This window comes from Mytilus trossulus, chromosome 5 (genome assembly GCF_036588685.1).
Source record: "Mytilus trossulus isolate FHL-02 chromosome 5, PNRI_Mtr1.1.1.hap1, whole genome shotgun sequence".
Lineage (NCBI taxonomy): Eukaryota > Metazoa > Mollusca > Bivalvia > Mytilida > Mytilidae > Mytilus > Mytilus trossulus.
Window position 1 is genome coordinate 51037547 of NC_086377.1, and position 17637 is coordinate 51055183.

The 17637-nt window shown below is 33.6% G+C and overlaps 1 pseudogene; it reads right to left on the reverse strand.

Annotated features, from left to right (window-relative positions):
- Positions 1-271: 271 nt before the first annotated feature.
- LOC134718050 (uncharacterized) lies at positions 272-16106 on the reverse strand (annotated as a pseudogene).
- Between the last annotated feature and the right edge of the window lie 1531 nt (positions 16107-17637).

Genomic DNA, 17637 nt, shown 5'->3' on the forward strand with positions numbered 1-17637 from the left:
ATCATATTCATTTATGTACAGCCTAAGTAGTGTACAGTAGATTTGTAAAGTTTAAAAAAAGTACCCTTATTACCCATATGATAGAATATATTTTCCTGCCTTTAAGGGGTCATTATTTTATGACACCATTCTTTATACTCGAATTACAATTTCTTTTTTTCATATAAATTTTGATATATAGTAAAAAAAATCAACCACAAATAAAATCAAGCAGCTTTGCTTAGTAGTCTATTTTGTCAATAAAACTTTATCTACATGTGTATATTACAATTCATTCCTCCAAGTCATTCAGATAGGTTGATGTTGCCTGTATTATTTTTTTTGACTTTGTAACACGAGCTTTTGATGGATGTCCACATAGTTCTGTAAATATATTCTCTATTCCTTGTTGTCGGTCTCTTTTATGTGCCAGTTTAAGATGGCTTAGACCTAATCCACTGCTAGCAATTTTCGTTGCCATACAGTTCGTTATAGTTTTGCTATTTGTTAGAGGTCTCAGTGTTGTAAGCAAACCTTTTGTACAGTTTCTGTGTTGATACAACTGCATTACAGATTCATAAGTGCCAGAGAATTTGGATTTCAATACAAGACTAGGTGATATTTTCTCAAATAAGCGACGTAGAGCAACAACATCTTCCATTGAATCATGAGCGCTATACAGTTCACCAAATAAAGTGTTATAAATTTTAGGCTGTGAATATGATGGTTGATTTGGTATACACTCTTTGAAAAGAGGAAGTGTGTTAATAAATCCTTTCACTGATGACATAAAGTTATTAAGTAGACCATTTTTTTCAAGTGCATTAAATAATATTGGAACATCAAAAATTTTGGAGTTATGCCCAACAAGTACGGTGTTATAGTCCAGTCAAACTAAGATTTAACCTCAAACTAATTGCAACAGAAATGTTTTAGTTCTAATCTATAGTATTATGCCCTTTATATACACAGAAAAAAGTCCCAACAAATCTAACTTGAGGAAAACTCAAAATCAGCATTTTAAATTTCCTATGGAAATTAACACTGGGAGGTGAGATAACTCTTGCAAAAATTTGTCTTCTTTGTCAGTTTTTAGTTGTTTTTCTTGAAATTTATGTATAGTATGATACTTTGATGGGGTTATAAGTTTGTATTTGACTAAATTATATAATCTTCTGCTTATGATATGTACAAAACCGAAGTGCTATGGGTAGTTTTATTTTTTTTTACATTTTTCATTAAAGAAATTGCAAATTTGAAGCTTTGTAACCATTTTGAAAAAATAATGTGAAAATTTGGTATTGTTTATATCTGTATATTATATTTTTTCAGCACCTTACTTATCTTAAGAAACTTTAAACCACAAAAAGAAGAATACATGCTTAATTATTTTTATTAAATTTGAGATTCTTTACCTTGACATGTTGAAAAATTCAATAAATGGTCAATTAATAAATTACGAAATCTAGATTATAGCTTGATAAAATATATGAAAACACCTTTAGAGTTGTTTGTTATAATCTAAAGACCGCTAAAAAATCAAGAATCAATACATTCTGATGAATAGAAGCAGTGCAGTTATAATTTTGTATCATTTTTTATTGATATTTCAGCCTTTTTTGCAAGAGTTATTTCCCTTTTCAATGCAAATCCCCATAGGAATTTTAAATGGTATTTTTTTTAGTTTTCCTCAAGTTAGATTTTATGGGACTTTTTTCTGTGTATATTTGGGGTATAATGCTAAAGATTAAAACTTAAAAATCTTCTGTTGCAATTACTTTCAGGTTAGGGTCAAATGTATGCTAGATTGACTGGACTATTATGAATTTCTTTCAGAAAGAGACTGAGGCTTGGGGTAATATTGGTCTAGCTGGTTTTATGTATCTATTGAATTTAGTGTTTTGGCTGTTGACAGCAGACAACTGTATTATGTGAGAATCTCTGCCTGAAATAAAAACAATATAGTCTAGAGGTTCAAAGTTACCTGTTAAACAAATTCATTTAGTATTAGTTACCACCTTTTTCAAAATATTGTCATGAGTTTAGAAGCATCAATTGTCAGTAACAGCAACCCAATTTAGATTTGAAGCTGACCATCTATCCCTGATGCATCTTCATGCAAGGTTGCTTGATTCTACCAAATATAGTCTAGATGCTAATATATGAACTTGAACATTGAATACAGCAAAAATGTGATGAAGTGTAAAATGTATGTCACAGTGATCTATGTTGATCAGTTGCCCACCTCTGTTCTTTCACCCTCCTTCCACATTTTTTAACAAGAACCTTTGTTTTGAAAAGTTGGGTTGACATTAAAGTTCTGTATTAGAAGAATCCTTTAAATTTCTGTAATTCAAACAATTGTTTTCAAATTTAGCCAATGAAAAAAACACCAAAAAAACAATGTTTTTGTAGATCTCAAATATATATGACATTGGTTTTACACTAGTAATTTTTGGGTCCTTTATAGCTTGTTGTCCAGTATGAGCAAAGGCTCCATGTTAAAGACTTAGATGGAGAGTTGTCACATTGGCATTCATACCATGTCTACTCATATCTATATATTAACATTGCATGTATGTTTCATTATACATTTGGGTCGGAGGGCTTGCATGTCTCAGTGACCCCAAGAGCTATGCCAGCTGGAGCTTCGTCTCCTGGTAAGGTTACCCATGCTGGACAGGTCGAAGGGTAGAGACCAGACTAAAGTGATCCGAACATCGTGAGATGCCCGATGTTTTAAATAAAATAGGCTCTCCAACCCGTTTGCCGTGGGTTGCTACCCGTGTCGGTGGTTGACGAGATCCTTGTGGATGAGAGCTATAGCCAGACTCCTTACGGTCAGAAAATACCCGGACGGACGAGACTATAGTTCAATAAGCTGCTTTGGCTTCGAAATCATCTAAACGGGAGGTCGGATGGACCCGGTTCGATCAATCGGCTGGTCATGTCGAGCCCTTCAGTTAATCCTCAACAATAAACTTTCTTGTTACAATTTTCATAATATACACATGTATTTTAAATTAAGCTATTTATATTTTGGATAACTGAAGAAGGCGATGGCTCATGGGTCAATCAAGTGGTACGCTTTCTTTTTCGCTTGATGGATACGCTCTGCTTGAGTATACTATTCTTGGAACATCTGGTGCTTTCCGCAGTGGATCTTGGGTGCTGATTTTGAGGACCAGCTACATTATATTTGGAGCTCGTTTTCAGCATTAGCACTCGATCCCGGTTCGCCACGGAAACACAGCATCGCCCTTGTAGGCACTCCGAGGTGGGTGGATGGCAAGAATGGTGAATCTTTCTCCTTTTTATATGGCACAACAAAACAAACCCTCTAAATCAGCTTTAATACATAAGAAAAGAAAATGTGATGATTCAGAGCCCTGTCGGGAAGATGACAGTTGGCCCAGATTTATTGTAATAAAAGGAACAGAAGAAAACCCAATTTCAAAAATATCGCCCTTTGTAATTCACAAACAAATTCAAAGCGTTGCTGGTACTGTTAAAAAAGTTTCAAAAATGAGATCTGGCAATTTGTTGGTTGAATGTTCCAACAAAAGTCAATCAACAAATTTACTTACAATGACTACAATAACAAACTTTCCTGTTTCTGCCTCTCCTCATAACAGTTTGAACAGCTGTAAGGGGATCATTCGAGACAGAAGTCAATACCTTGGTGACCTTACCGTGGAAGAAATCGGTGAGGAACTTTCAAGCCAAGGTGTAACTAATGTTATTAGATTTCAAATTAAAAAGAATGGAAATATAATCAAATTAAATACTTATCTTTTGACCTTTAGAACTCCAACTCCTCCTCCATCTATTACTTTAGGTTGCTTCGGAATCAGAGTTGACATGTTTATCCCAAACCCAATTCGATGCTTTACTTGTCAAAAGTTTGGTCATGGAAGCAAACAATGTCGTGGTAAGCAGAGATGCTTCAAGTGTTCTGACGAAGGACACGAGGGAACAAACTGTCACTCTGAATCTTCTAAATGTGTAAACTGTGGTGAATCCCATTTTTCATCGTCTAGGGACTGCCCTGTTTACCTTAAAGAAAAAAATATTATTAAAATTAAAACAGAAAGAAACATTAGTTACCCAGAAGCTAAACAGATAGCTTCTGTTTCGAATGATCTCCTTGTTTCAAACAGACCATCGTACGCCAGCAAAGTTGTCCGCTCATTCAGTCACGAGAATACACAAACTCGCATGACTTGGCCAATTGATGCGGACAATTTTAAAATGCTGCCTGTTGAAACAGAACCTACCGATAGAATATTAATTCCAAGAAAACCAATATCTTCCAAAACCAGTACTCAGTCAACTCAATCTTCCCTACAGAGCTCACTATCATCACCAAAAAAAATGAGAAAAAAAATAAAAAGAAAAAAGAAACAGTAGAAATACACAATTGGAGCGGTGAATCTGTCTGGGATCTTCCCAGTGACATAGATGATTCTTCTACCTCCAAAAGTCTTCCTTCATCTGCATCTAAGAAGGAATCTTCTTCGTCCAGTACACAGTCTACCAGAGCCCCATCTCCTCTTCGTTCTCAAGAAAAGAAGGATGTCCAAAAGAAGCCAGGAAATACATCCTCTCAGAAGTCTTCTGATTCGAGGTCGCGGGGTAGGGGTCGAGGCGGAGTAACACCAGCTGCGCGTAGTCCTGGAGATCGACGACTCTCCTCGCACAACAGATTTTCAACACTTATCATCGAAACTGAAATGGAAACTGAAAGGGTTCCGCCACCCGAAAGATCACGATCTCAGGGTGAGCGAAATAAGAATGCTGGCAATGTCAAATATAATCCAATGGAATTGCCGAGGTCTTAAAATAAATCTTCTCGAGTTAACACTTCTAGTTCAGTCTTTTTTACCTATTGCATTTTGTCTTCAAGAAACTCATCTAAAAGAAAGTGACAACGTATCTTTAAAAGGATACAACATGTATAGTACATTTTCTAAGGTAGATGAACGTGCTGCAGGCGGATCATCCATTTTTGTGAAGGACAACGTCATTCATAGCACAGTCCAACTCACAACGGATCTGCAAGCAGTTGCAATTCGTTTATCATTAGACAAAACAATTACATTATGTTCGATATATATTCCACCTAATTCAATTATCGATAAAGCAAAACTCAAAAACCTCACTGATCAATTACCCTCACCGTTTATACTTATGGGCGACTTCAATGCCCACAATCCATTATGGGGTAGCAAGACTCATAATGCCAAAGGTAAGATCATTGAGGACTTTGTCTCTCAAGAAGGATTATGCATTTTTAATGATGGATCTAATACGTATCTTCATCCTGGAAACGGGTCTTATTCTTCTATTGATATCACTATATGCGATCCCTCTCTGCTTCTGGATTATTCATGGCGTGTTCATGATGATCTATGTGGAAGTGATCATTTTCCAATAGTACTTGAACATCTTTTTAATTCTGCCCAACAGAGAATACCACGTTGGAAACTTGACAAGGCGGACTGGTCCTTGTTTGAGAATCTCTGTCGAGCGGAACTTCAGTCAAAGATGTTTGAGACTGTGCAAGATCCAATTTTAAACTTTAATACAGTTCTAACGTCAATTGCTGACAGAACTATTCCTAAGACCTCGGCAAATCCAAAACATCCCAGTAAACCATGGTTTGATGACGCATGTGATCAAGCCATAGGTGACCGTAAAAAATCTGAAAGACGGTTCAATCAACAACCAACGACGGAAAACTTGAGTAATTTCCGTATTTTTCGCGCTAAGGCACGGCGGACTTGTAGGCAAGCCCGACGAACATCTTGGAAAAAATTTGTCTCGGGGATTACATCTCGCACTCCGATGACAAAAGTTTGGAATATGGTAAAAAAATAAAAGGTAAAAATTCTAAAGCCACTGTAAAACATTTGAAAGACGGCAATAATTTATTAACATCTGAAAAGGATATTGCCAACAAACTTGGTGAAACTTTTGCAAAGTCTTCTTCTTGTAACAACTACAGGGAAGACTTTAAAAAAGTTAAAAAACAAAAAGAAAAAATTAAATTAAACTTTAAATCAAAAAATGGTGAAAATTATAATAAACTATTTTCTCTTGAAGAACTTAAAACATCTCTGTCAAAAGCCCATGATACAGCTTGTGGGCCTGATAATATTCACTACCAACTCTTAAAACACTTGCCAGATTCCTCGCTAGAAGCTCTCTTGCAGCTCATGAATAACATCTGGGAATCTGGTGATTTACCATCAATCTGGAAGCTTGCAACCGTCGTGCCTATTCCAAAACCAAGTAAAGATCATACGGATCCTATTAATTATCGACCAATTGCTCTTACCAGTTGTGTCTGTAAAACACTCGAACGGATGGTCAATGATCGCCTTGTTTGGTTCCTGGAATCCAATGGGCTATTAGCCAATATCCAGTGTGGATTCCGACAGGGTCGCAGTACTCTTGATCATCTTGTTCGATTCGAATCATTTGTCCGTAATGGTTTTGCGAAAAATGAGCACGTGGTGTCGGTCTTTTTCGACCTTGAGAAGGCCTATGATACTGCATGGAAATATGGTATTTTAAAAGATCTATTTGATATGGGGTTGAAAGGCAATATGCCTAATTTTATTTCTTATTTTCTCTCTAACAGACAATTTAATGTTAGAGTTAATTCGACCATGTCTGATCTTTATGATCAAGAGATGGGTGTCCCTCAGGGCAGTATTTTATCTGTCACATTATTTAGTCTTAAAATCAACAGCCTTGTTGAAGTTTTAAAAAGTAATATTGAAGGTTCATTGTACGTTGATGATTTTTTAATATGTTACAGAGGCAAAAATATGAATAACATTGAAAGACAATTACAATTATGTCTTGGAAGAATTGAAACATGGGCCTCGGAAAATGGTTTTAAATTTTCCACTTCAAAAACGGTCGGGATGCATTTTTGTAACAAAAGAAAATTGCATCTTGATCCAGAACTAACTTTGTACGGCAACCCAATTAAAATGGTTGATGAAACCAAATTTCTTGGTTTACTTTTCGATAAAAAGTTAACCTTTCTACCCCATATCAAAATGTTAAAAGCGAGATGTTTAAAAGCTTTAGATATTTTAAAAGTTGTCGGCAGCACTGACTGGGGTGCTGATCGCAACATTTTACTCAATTTATATAGATCTCTTGTTAGATCTAAACTAGATTATGGCTCTATAGTGTATGGCTCTGCAAGGAAGTCCTACATACAGATTCTCGATGCTGTGCATCACCAAGGTTTGCGTCTCTGTCTTGGCGCATTTAAAACCTCACCAGTTGAGAGTCTGTATGTAGAGGCTGATGAGCACTCACTCACTGACAGACGTTTGAAGCTTGGACTTCAATATGCTGTCAAACTAAAAGCGCATTCAGATAATCCTGCCTACAGCTGTGTTTTTAATCCGATTTATGAAGATATTTTTGCAAAACATGAAAATAAAATTCCTCCGTTAGGTTTACGTTTAAAACCACATTTAGCTTCTTTTGATTTAAAATCTGTTGCTCAAGTTCAAACTTGCAAATGTCCTCCATGGGAACTTCCCAAACCAAAAATGATATTTGATCTCCGTGAACACAATAAAAATAAAACAAATCCTCTTTTAATTCAGCAACACTATGCTGAAATTAAAGCCGATTATCTCGATTTTTCAACTGTCTATACTGATGGATCAAAAGATGGTGATAGAGTTGCATCTGCTGCTGTCTTCAGGGACAGAGCTGCAACCCTCCGTTTGTCATCTGATGCATCCATCTTTACTGCTGAAGCAGAAGCAATAATTTTGGCTTTGAAATTTATTGCTTCTTCAGATAAATCCAAATTTATTATATGTTCGGATTCACTTTCATGCTTACAAGCTATACGAAATACTAAAATTAAAATCCAACAATCCTGAAAATTTTATATGTAATGAGGAATTTAAAAATTCTTCTGAAAGAAATAATATTTCTATGGGTTCCGAGTCATGTTGGAATCCTTGGAAACACAGCTGTAGACCTTGAGGCAAAGAATGCCCTTGGTGACCCTCTATCTAACTGTGATATACCATATACTGATTTTAAATCTAATATTAGAGAATATGTTTTTAATATATTGAAAAATAAATGGAGTAAAAAAGACGATAATAAATTGCATGAAATTAAGCCTAATTTAGGCAAACCTTTTGATAATATTATGTGCAGAAAAGATCAGTGTGTTATTTGTTATTACTAGATGTCGTATTGGTCATACTAGAATAACACACGAGTATCTTTTAAAAAATGAAGATGAACCACAATGTGTTCCTTGCAACTGCAAGTATACTATTAAACATGTTTTAATTAATTGTATTGACTTTGCTGATGTTCGTAAGAAGCATTTCAATGTCAATAATATGTATGATTTATTTAATAATGTTCCATTTACAAATATTGTTGCTTTTTTAAAAGAAATTGGAATTTATTATAAAATATAAAAATGTTATTATATTTAAATCGATTTTAATTTTTATCACGTTATTTTACTGTTGATTTTTATTTGTATATAATCAATTTGCTTGAGTCAAGAATTTTAGTGTATTGAAGGACCTTTTGTCTTATTTTAAAAATATGCTTTAAATTGTAAAAATATTCAAATTAGCTCTCGCCGCGATATAGCCTCTTTGTGCTAATGCGGCGTAAAGCAACCAACAATCAATCAATCATTATACATTTGTAACACGTTATTTTAATTGGTTAACAATAATCTCTCATCATTCTAAAAGTAACCTTTATTTCAAAATGAAATATAACTTCCTGATGACACTGGCTTTCACAATAAAGTGCACAGGTGAATAAAAGAAAAAAACTGGGGAAAAAAATTCTTTTCATGATCCTTACAAAATAGTATGTTATCATTAATGAATGTTTTTTTTAGTAATTTTATAGGGTTGTAAAGGCATTTACTGTGAACATATTTTTTAGAATGAAGCAAATCTGTTCTTCTCCAAAAAGTACTTCAGACAATTCTTTTACACCCCAGTAAATCTACAAAAAGAGGTATTCAAATCTTAAATACTTGGAGCCGTTTGTCATAATAAGTAATCCTTACCAAGTCCTGTTGTTTCAACATCAAAGTATGTCATGCAACTGTCATTCAAGGTCTTTGGTTCCAAAGGAAGATATTCTGGAGTAATAACTGGTGCAGGAATAGACTGAATATCTTCCGATATTGCTGCATCAAGAGAACATCCTGTTTGATAGGAGACACCTTCTCTGACTTCTGCAGATGCAAGCTTTTGGTGCCTAAATGAAATAAGATTTATTTCAATTATCAAGAAAAATAGTTACCCAATTTTTATATTTTTTACCATTTGGGTCTTATGCTATAAATATTAAATATTATTTGTCCTGAAAACTCCCATTTAAGTTATAAAAATATCAAATTTAATTTCAATACAAGCTTTTTACTGATTTTATGGAAACGAAAAAAGCAAATATATATATATGGTGTTTCAGTATTAATCTATGAGTTACAAGAGGCTTTTGAGGTTAATTGCTAGAAGTTGTACTTTTCAAGGGTTATTCCACTTTGAAAAATAAGGTTATTCAATAGATGTGGTTTTATAAACAGCCTGGTGAATCGCATTCAAAGTTTGTACGATCACGGAAAATAATTGAATTAAATTGGATTAAAAAATTACAGACAGTTTACCCTCTCGGGTCTAAATGATAATATCATGGGAATTGGTAATATATCTAGAACCAATTCCGTTAACATTTTGGATATTGTTTCTAAAACTGTTCGTAAAAACCGTTCTCACGGTTGTAGAACAAATCGCAATCAACGAAAATTTCGGGCCAATCATACCAATATTTCGGACCTAATTTCTATTTCAAAAAACAACGGCAGACATTATCTGTTAACAAAACTCTGTTCGTTACCGGTTAATAAGTTAAATAAAATTTTGGAGGATTGCAACACAATTTCATATAGCAGTCCTAAGTATGAAATTGTTCAAATTATTATGGCATATTGTTATTCTAAATTATTTCCCAAAATTGATCGCCCTGAAGATCATAAAAAACATTTTATTAAAATTAAATATGTCAATAAAGGCTTTGATTTTGTAAATATTGCCGGTATATTTAACGACCATTCTGTTAAAGAACAAATTCCTGGATATTTTGACATTACTGAGCTACCTCTTATTTGTTATATTTACAAGAAATCTACCCGGAAATTTGTGTTTAATTATAGTCAATTGTGTAAAGATGTTAATATCAGTGAAAATACACCTACTTCATGTAATTGCAGTAATTCCGAATATATTTATGGACCCCTTTCCCATGTTATAACAGGAGATCTTAACATCGTTCAAGACCGAGAGTTAAAATCATTTCTCAGTAAAGGACCTAAATATCGTCCCCCGTCAATTATTAATTGGAATGAGTGTCGTAATATCATCCACGACTCACTCCATACTTACTGTATGAAATGGATAAAACGGGAAAAAGCTGACAAAAAATCTTTGGACTCTTTTTTTAATTCAGTAATGAAGATAGTTGATATACGTATTCAACATTTTAAAGAACATTTTACTATTAACAATAACCACAATAAACCTATTTCTCGTATCAAACATAAACTAAAAGAACTAGCCAAGGAATTTGTTTTTGTCCCGGCCGATAAAGCTGCTAATAATATTATTATTGTTTGACGTAAATTTTACATCGAGGTTCTGAAAAAGGAAATCACCAATTCACCAACATTCCAACTGACTCCATTTTCAGAAAACGAAATCTGTAACAAACATAAACTTTTAGCCTCCGCTTTACAAGCAGAGCCAAATACAATGAAAGTTCCAACTATGTATTGGCTTCCGAAGTTACACAAAACCCCTTACAAATATAGATTTATTTCGTCTTCAAGTCATTGTTCAACTACTAAATTGTCTATTATTCTTACCAGCACACTTGGTACAATTAAAAACCTTATAATAAATTGTTCAAATAAGGCCTTCGAAAATAGTGGAATAAATTACTTTTGGAGTGTCAAGAACTCGTTGGAAGTACTTGATAAATTGCATGCTTATATTGGTGATTTTGAATCTGTTCAAAGTTTTGATTTTTCTACCCTGTATACCACATTGCCTCACATTCTCATTAAGAAAAAATTCACACACCTAATTAAATGGGCATTCAAAAAATCAGAATGTGAATATATATGTTCAAACTCTTTTAGGTCATTTTTTAGTAGCAATAAACAAAAAAACTATGTTAATTGGACATGCTTTGATACTATATATGCCCTTGAATTTTTACTAGATAACATTTTTGTTCGCTTTGGGGATTCCGTATATCGTCAGATTATCGGAATTCCAATGGGGACTAACTGTGCACCACTTATTGCGGACCTCTTTTTGTATTGTTACGAGTTACAATTTATGACAAAAATAAGCAAAGACCCATCAAAACAACATCTGATAAACAAATTTAATAATACTTTTAGATATTTGGATGATATTTTGGCTCTCAATAATGACGACTTCAGTATGTATATTAATGAAATTTATCCTGGTGAACTCACTTTAAATAAAGCTAATACTAACAATGACCACTGCCCTTTCCTCGATCTTAATATCTATATCACTAACGGAAAGCTGAATACTAAAATTTATGATAAAGGGGATGATTTTTCATTTCCTATCGTTAATTATCCGTTTTTAGACGGTGACGTTCCCTTGTCACCATCTTACGGTGTTTATATATCTCAACTTGTACGATTCGCTCGTGTATGTAACAATGTTTTAGATTTTAACGAGAGAAATTTATGTATTACTGAAAAATTATTACACCAGGGTTTTCGATATCAACAACTAGTCAAAACATTTACTAAATTTTATCATCGGTATAAAGACATTATTCGTAAATATAGCTCAACATGCAGACTTTTTATACGTTCAGGTATTTCACATCCAGTTTTTTATGGAAATATTCTTTATAAAGCACAAAGGTGTCAGTATTCACCTCATAAACTTACAAAACCTTTGAATAGACTTATTAAGAAGGGATATAATTACGATACTGTTGTCAAGTCATTAAAGATTGCATATTTTGGCGTTAATATTGAGTCACTGATAAGGTCTTTGCGTCGGAACTAAACACATTTATTCTAAAAACAGTTGTTGGCATGACACGGGTTATGTTCTTCTCATATATGTTATGATGGTATGATACTAAACCCCTTACGGGAAGGATTGTGCCTGATGTTCATATGATGAAATCATAATCTTTCAGTCAGTTTAATTGAAGTCTGGAGCTGGCATGTCAGTTAACTGCTAGTAGTCTGTTGTTATTTATGTATTATTGTCATTTTGTTTATTTTCTTTGGTTACATCTTCTGACATCAGACTCGGACTTCTCTTGAACTGAATTTTAATGTGCGTATTGTTATGCTTTAACTTTTCTACACTGGTTAGAGGTATAGGGGGAGGGTTGAGATCTCACAAACATGTTTAACCCCGCCGCATTTTTGCGCCTGTCCCAAGTCAGGAGCCTCTGGCCTTTGTAAGTCTTGTATTATTTAAATTTTAGTTTCTTGTGTACAATTTGGAAATTAGTATGGCGTTCATTATCACTGAACTAGTATATATTTGTTTAGGGGCCAGCTGAAGGACGCCTCCGGGTGCGGGAATTTCTCGCTACATTGAAGACCTGTTGGTGACCTTCTGCTGTTGTGTTTTTTTATTTTGGTCGGGTTGTTGTCTCTTTGACACATTCCCCATTTCCATTCTCAATTTTATTGTAAAGGTTATTCCACAATGAAAAAATATGGTTTTTCATTGGACATTATTATTTTTCTTATACACAGGTAAATAAATGGGTTATATTTTGAAATAAAATATACATTAATTACATCTTAGCTTTCCTTTCAAGTCGTTTTCTTTTAAATGCTCTTGTAGTTGCCGATGCCCTCTGCTTTGCTCGCTGATAATCTCTTATTCTGGCAAGGCGCTGAGTATGGTAACCTGGTGAAAGACCCAACTTCTTATTAACCTGAAAAATGAAAAATAACAAATAAGACTCCATATTTATATAAAACTATTTTTTCTTACAAAAAACAAAATAATAAGAGCTAAGTAAACAGATCTACACTACAAGAGCAATTATTCTTTTGAATGCTGACCTACAAAAACAAGACTGAGGTGGTATGTCAGCATTATGTAAAGTTTTCAGATAAGTTCTAATCTTTACAATATATGCTGCTTCTACATACTAAGATATTTGCCTTGGATGTTTATTTGAATTTGATGAGCCACAGTCAAAGTCCCATAACTCTTTAAAAGTTGTTGTAATAAAAAAGGTTGGGAAATATGCAAATCTGCTATGTCTTCAGACAGATGGCCATGGGTGGACACAAGGACACCACAAACACTATGTTCTGCCCACTTTTCAAGTAGGGGCTCTAATGAATATACTGTGGATTCATTTTTTTTCGTGTATATCAATTTATGTGGTTTACTGAAAACTTGCAAATTTGTGGATATTTGATTTCATGGTTTTTCCAATCTCTGTATACATAGCCTATTACGAATATGTTATTCATGAAAAATTTAAATGGTTCACATGTACCCTCGAAACCCACGAATAATAATGAATCCAATGTAGTAAAACTTACATTAACTAGGTATCTGTGACCTGTGTTCTTCTGGGCAACACTTGCTGCAACTCTGTAATTCAAATTTCCAGAAGAACTGTTATGAACACGCTTTGGTGCTTTAGCAGAAACCATTCTGTTGAAACTCTCATTAGCTTGAGTACTTCCGACAGTTGACAATTTAAGGCTGTTCTCAGCATATCATTCAAAAACACTTTCCAGAGACTTTTGTAGACTTGCACCTGACAGAGGTTTTCCTTAAGGAAATGATTTAAAAACAGACTTTGGATTGCTGAGAAATTTACACCATCGACTTGAGCAGCATTGGTGATCGCCAAAAGGATGTTTCGAAAGTGTATTGAGATCTTTTGCTATTTGTTCTGGATTACCTTCACCTTGTGCTATTATATAGTTAAAGCAACTTTGTAAATATTTGATTATTTTAACTGTTAATACAGGATGATTTTTCTTGAGAGAGTAAAGACTGTTTCCAAGAATCTTCTTTAAGTGATTTCTATCAGATATCTTTTCAATGCTATTACTGATGTTTGCCCGTACTCGTCCTATTGTTGTTGAATCCTCATCCCCAACTAATGCAGCTACTGTACAGCCTTTACTCTGTACATCTTTCAACATTTCTATCACCATATCAGCCTCCATCCCCTTTGAACTCCCTTCCCAGTTAACGTAGCATGCATGCTATCTTGGACTTTCATTTCTGAATTCTGCTCTACTGCAAACTCTGCACTATTTTGATCTTACGGAGTAGTTTATAATTTTCCCCGTCTCTGGACCAATCATAGAACAATGACCTAGTAATCAAAAATAAGTTCTTAAATCAAAACTGTTTATGATATGTATTTATTATGGCAAGCCGTTTTACTATTCATTCTAAAATCAAGATATCTTATGTAATCTGGTTTTTATAAGATTATCTGAGATATTTTGTTTACTACATATCAAAACAAGATATTTAATAAACATTTTTAATCTTATAAATAATATTTATATACTGAAGTCAAGGTCAGATGGCACCTGACAGTTGGACATGTTCACCTTAACTTTTTTCTCAATTGGACACTGAACCATGAAAATATGGTCAAGGACAAAAATATAAAGCTTTTAAGAAGAAAATTAACACCACTGCAAATGCCAACTCACTATCCCTATTTTTAGCTTTCTGCAACAAAAGTCTCAGGCTTGACAAAAATAAGGAAATGAGTTATGATCAACAATAGCCAATGCGACAACTACTCATCATTTCCAAATGGCATATTTGTACATGTAGTTAATGCTTGTTTAATTGATATTTGACCTCATAACAGTTCATTGACTCAATCTGACTAGAAAGATATAAATATTTGACATGAAAGACCATCATGTTTTATTTTGTTTCTTGGTGTTATCTGTAATATGATGTTATGTCAATGTCTATTTTCATTCTTATAACTGTTGGTGTCTAGTTATACCTGATTTGCTGTCATATGCTCTACCACTTCCTCTATTCTGCCATCCTGCATCTACAGCAACCACAAGTGTACCTTTCTTTCTGTAATTTATAAAAGTACTAGTAAATAAACTAAACATAATATAAAATGTAACTGGAGATGTCAAAGATTGTATAAATCAAATGAAATCGTCAATCGTAGTCAGAAATATATTGTCTTTGTGTCCAAACCCACATTATTGGATCAAATCATTTAGTCAAATGTTAGAAATCTAAATAACTTGAAGTCACATTCCCAATTTTTATAATGAAAACTGAAGGTCTCAGTTACTGAAAAATAAAAATAATGTGTTTCTTATTTTTTACAGTGCATGAAAAATTCAAATTCAATCAATGCTTATTATAGTGTACTGTTATACCACTGCCCAAGGTTAGGGGGAGGATAAGAATCAAACTAATATGATCAAAAGCCATCCCCCCACCTATATTAAGTATGTATGTGTCTGTCCCAAGTCAGGAGCCGGTAATTCAGTGGTTGTCATTTGTTTATGTGTTACATATTGGTTTTCGTAGATTTTTTTAATGTAAAATAAGGCGGTTTATTTTCTTGTTTGATTTGTTTTACATGGTCATTTCGGGCCTTTTTTAGCTGACTATGCGGTATGGGCTTTGCTCATTGTCGAAGGCTGCACAGTGACCTGTAGTTGTTAATTTCTGTGTTATTTTGGTCTCTTGTGGAGAGTTGTCTCATTTGCAACCACATCTTCTTTTTAATCATTATAATTTAAATTATAAGTATCCCATTGATGAATTTGAGTTAAGTTTAATGTTTCAATTTTTATTTATTTTAGGTACATATTGTTCTACAGCTGCCAATTCCTTCTCTAGTGCTTCATTTGTTGATTCCTTGGCTACCTCTTCAACAACATTCCCTACTTCTTTCAGTCTTGCACTAACAAGTTTATAACTGAATGCTGGAATATTTAGCTCTGATAGGAAACTATTAGCTTGTCTTTCTCCAAGCCCAGAGTGAACAAGGGCTGTAATAAAATAATCAAAGATACAATTATCTAAATAATGATGCAGTACAATTTTGATGAATATTTGCAGACTTTTTGATCTCGCAATGTTGATGATTTTTTTTAAATCATTTTTTATAGTTTTAGAACTATACCAGTTATTTAAAACATAAGAACATGTTTTTTTTTTATTTCCAAGGGGCATAACTCTTTAAAAAAGTTGATATCCCACCATTTTATAATTTATTTCAAGATATTGCTGATATTAACCTAAGAGTATAAGTTATACAAAAGTCTGGCATGAACCGTACCCCCATAGAGTGCTAACAAGGCCATTTTCCATAAATCTAACATTTCCAAGGGGCATAACTCTTTGACAAAAAGTCAATCATCCAGCATTTCAAAACTAGCTCTATAGTATTAGTTTTATAAAAAGCTTGCAAGAACTCTATCTGTTAAAATGCTAGCAAGTTTAAATGACCGAATAAATATAATGGCTCAGATATAGTAATGTATGACATAAACTTTAACCAACTAAGTGAACCCTGAAAATGTAGGTGATAGTGAAAAAAATTTGCCTGGATGCTGATTGACTATATTTACATGACTGGATAACATTGTGCATTCATGTCCATGTACCTGTTGCAAGTTTACTGTTGACATCCCATACTCTGTCATGACGCTTTCCAGTAGGAACACTGTTTACATGCATACAAATGGTATTAAAACACTGTACCTGAAGAAAAAAAATGGTTGATTTTATAAAGAGACAAATGGTCAAACGTCAGTATTTGTATGACAAAAATCACATCAAAATTAGATTTCATTATTCTCTTCCCATCTTTTCAATGTTACTTTTAAATGACAAAAAGGCAGACAGAGCTTAAATAGTGAGTAAGTCATGTCGTACCGTTACATATACAAAAATGTAGTAACTTCCTCGGTTTGTTATTAAAATGCTAGAAGCATGTCATATCAAAATCCTTCTTTTTTTTATTATAATGCTTCATTAGGTATGAACATGCATATCAAATTGTCTTTTCCCATTTCACATTGGAAATTAATTTACATTATACCATTCAAGATTACAGACCCCCGGATTTTAGTAGTACATGTACATGTTCATGTATTTTGTATATTTAATGCTCTCAAATAAAAATATAGTTCTAGCAAATTGTTTAGGTGAGTGTTGCTGAGGTCTTCAATGCATTGAACACAACCAGGGAGTTAGCACTCATCAATTACATATATATATATTGAAATTTAGTATTGACACTTAGCTTTTAGAATAGGCTTTCTCTGGTTTGATTTTCTGAATACTGAACTTTGACCTAAAGATTTGATTCTTGTTAAAACACACATGTTACACAATGTATTCCAATGATGACGACTGATCATTAAAATTCAGGGCTGTTCTTGAATCATAGATTGAAATTATTTTTGATGGATAGAAAGACGAGCTGAATTCATTCAAAGTGTTTAGACATTCTAGATTTTTTGTTTAAATCTGAATTACTTACTTTCAATAGACATCCAAGACCATATGTCTG